The 3,753-nt window shown below is 29.4% G+C and overlaps 1 pseudogene; it reads right to left on the bottom strand.

Annotated features, from left to right (window-relative positions):
- Positions 1–90: 90 nt before the first annotated feature.
- Positions 91–2,403, bottom strand: LOC130507152 (agamous-like MADS-box protein AGL8; annotated as a pseudogene).
- Positions 2,404–3,753: the final 1,350 nt, after the last annotated feature.

Here is a 3,753-nt window from a genome sequence, read left to right on the forward strand (position 1 = left end):
AAAATTCACTTGAATTCATATTTCATACCAAACTCAACTTTTGGTCTACAACTTATCCTCATATGTAGATTGTATGTATTAACGTTCTCATTATATCTTTCTTGACCTAATGCTCTTGATAGCAGCTCGAGCTGATGCTCAAGCTTTGAAGCTCCTTTAAACTCAACGATTCAAGATCTTCCCCCATGAAATTCCTGTGAATTTTCATTTTTGTGACTACTGTTAGACGCACAAGCATTGTGATTGTTTTAATTACCTAGATATCTATCCAGGCCGGCGAATTTAGAAAATTAATCTAGTGGGTGCACTATCAATAATAAAACAGATAAAAGTACAAAGAATGTATTGAACCCAAGTTGACGGGTGCACAACCTTAACATACTACCATCTGATCCAACAGGTTATCTACAGTTTTTGTAACAAAACTTAAAACATATATCAGATTATTACGGGTGCACAGGCCCGCATAAAGTTTTGTGATCAAAGAACGTCGTGAGGATACAAGACACAACAGCAAGTTCCTCTATTACTGTATATATATTATCAAGAGATCTCGAAGATGACTACATCTTGAATCAAGATAGAATTTGTTATTCTAAGTTATGAGAAATGATGAAGTCCATGAATGGCATGATGCATATTCCTTCTTTAAGTTATATATTATTATTTTTAATAATAGGACTACGCAAGCAAGTTGAATACATTTGAGTTATGTTCAACTCAAAGTCTAGTTCGATATTAAAAAAAAGTCTAGTTTGATATAGTATTAAAAATGTATTTATAATATACCTCTTGTTCTTCTCAAGTACACGCCTCAACTTTGCCTTGAGCTTTGCATGTTCTAGAACCCATTTTCCTACAACATTAATTGGTATATGAATATGATAGCACTAGTTTACTACAACAAATATACATAATTGAACGAGACTTATGAAATAAACAGCTAGAAGTAAAAACATATCTCAAAAACTTACACTCTGTGAAATGTCACGGCCAACAAGTTGTCTATCTGAGTACAAATAGCGATCATAGCGTTCAAGTATCCTTTCCATGCTAGGTTTCAGAAATAAAAATAAAAATGCACTTAATTAGTTAACTGATCAGTATACATCAGACTTCAATTTCACATATTATAATGTGTGACATTAGTATACTGACAGAAGATCACTAAAAGTAAGAAAATAAACAAAAAATGTATATAAAACCTGCTTTTGTGACTCCAGAAAACATCATAGAAAATATACGTACAGCTTCAATGTCAAGATTCGAGTTTACCTCTTGACTCGGTTATTATTTTTTTTTTTTTTGGGTATCAAAAGGCTTGACTCGGTTATTTTATAGCAAACAGTATGATGATATATATGTATACGCTCGTACAAACAAACATATAAACACACACAAAACGCATTTATATCAGTACGAATTTTTTTTTGATATCAGTACGAACTTACATATATGTTGAACGTTATGTTAATTTTCTAAAAAAAAGTTTGGAGAAAAAACGTTATGTTTTTTGTCCACTGGATTATAGGACATCCTTGTAAATGCTTTATTCATTTTTCAATCAACATCTCTCAAACATATGTTATTAATTAAGTATTATACATGGTATATGCATATACATACGCGTACGTGCCTGTGTGCACGTGCTTCCATACACCAAAAGAGGCAATCAAATCGTGAGTCTGCATATCATAGTTTTATGCTTGTTTTATCTGAGTAAAGCAAGTAAAAATAAACATAAACAGTTTTTTTTCCTGCGTCCGTAAGTAAAACCCAAAAAAAAACCCTAATTTCTGGAGCCACTTCTTAGGGAACAAACAAATCTACAGTTGATATGCAGCACACAAGGAAAGATTTAGATTTATTTTCAAGGGTGACAACGATCTAATTCAAGACGTACGAATGAAAAAAAACAAATCTAATATTTTTTTTTTAAACAAAACAAATCTAATTAAAAATCAAGAAATCAGATGTATATATGATCGATGTGAATATACGATATAATATATAGTTTATGAGTTAAATCAAAAGGTAACAATTACCAAGAGTCGGTGGAATATTCGAAGAGTTTGCCTTTGGAAGAGAAGACGATGAGAGCAACCTCAGCATCGCAGAGAACAGAGATCTCATGAGCTTTCTTGAGCAAACCAGACCTTCTCTTTGAGAAAGTAACTTGTCTGTTGATCTTGTTCTCTATCCTCTTCAGCTGAACCCTACCCCTCCCCATCTCTCTCTCTATTCAAAACCTCAAGAATAAGAGAGAGAAATCATCACCCTGAAATGACTAATGTATCTCTCTTTCTTATCTCTCTGGGTATCTTTGTGTTGAATGTGATAATTTCTAATTTCATTTATTATTTTTTTCGTGTGGACCTTTGTTGGGTCTCGCGTGAGTCTACGCCTCTACGGTGAGGTAAGCGTGTCAACAGTGTCGTAAGTGATATGGTATGAATACAGTATAACGATGTGAATACATAGACGATGCTATATGTGGAAACAGATAAAAAATCCATATTTATTGCCTAAACATTATGAGCGTTATTATAAAAGCATTCAGAAATGTTAATGTTCTCCAAATATTCTTTGCTCAGTTTTTTGTATGGATTATTTGTTAGAGCATTTAGAGTTAAAATATATAAAAAAAAAATTAATTATATATAATTAATTATTTTTTTATTTAATAATATTAAAAATTGTTCATAATAAAAAAATTTGTATTTTTAAAAATAAAAATTGTGATTAAATATTTTTAAATTTTAAAAAGAACAATATTTCAAATTTAAAATATAATATTTTTAAATTTTATATAATTACACATATCATTTATTCTAATAAAAACATAAATAATATAACATTATAAATTAAAATTAAAAATATTATATTATTTAGAAATAAATAAATTATATTTCATATATTAAATGTTATGATAATATTATATGAATCATTTACTGCTCTACCCAATAAATAAATAATGGTAATATATATATATATAAATTATATATCATTAATTTATTTTTAATAATATCAAAAATTATTTTATATCCAAAAAAGTATATTTTAAAATAAACTTTACATTTTTTTTGGCACAAGGAGATTCATTGATAAATAAAGGCTTCGGGCTCAAGTTTACCCAGTAAGTGAACTTACAATAGAAGCAGTCGAAAGGGCTCGTTTAGCGAGTCTATCTGCTTCAACATTTTTGTTACGATTGAAACGAGAAAAGGAGATAACGACGAAACCAGAGGCAATATGTTGGATGTCAAGGACGATTCCATAGATTTCCTTTACCTGAGTGTCGCTGATAATTGCTCGGATGAACGTTAGGTTGTAAGAGAATACTTTAAACTTGGTGAGCTCGAGATTTCCTTCACATTTATTTTTTAAATAATAAATTTTCACATTTAAAATTAATATTGTTTATATAATTAAATAAGATTTATTATTTTTAAATAACATATATTTTAATATATATTATTTTAAATAAATATATTATATACTAACTTTTATGATAAATTTAAATTATATATTGCTACTGTTCTACCAATTTCTTTTATAAAAAAATTAACGAGAACATACACTTTTTTCAGCATACAGTTTCTCTTGGATATTGATTCTACGGTAAATTGTTACTGCTTCTTCATTCGGAACGAGACCAGAGTGGAGATGAAGTTAAGGGCTGTTTGGGAAATAACCATAATGATGTATTGTCAAGGTCTCATAGGTTCTTAGTTTTGTGCCTCCCCTTACGTT

The sequence above is a fragment of the Raphanus sativus genome, unplaced genomic scaffold (assembly GCF_000801105.2).
Source record: "Raphanus sativus cultivar WK10039 unplaced genomic scaffold, ASM80110v3 Scaffold4094, whole genome shotgun sequence".
In the NCBI taxonomy this organism is placed as follows: Eukaryota; Viridiplantae; Streptophyta; class Magnoliopsida; order Brassicales; family Brassicaceae; genus Raphanus; species Raphanus sativus.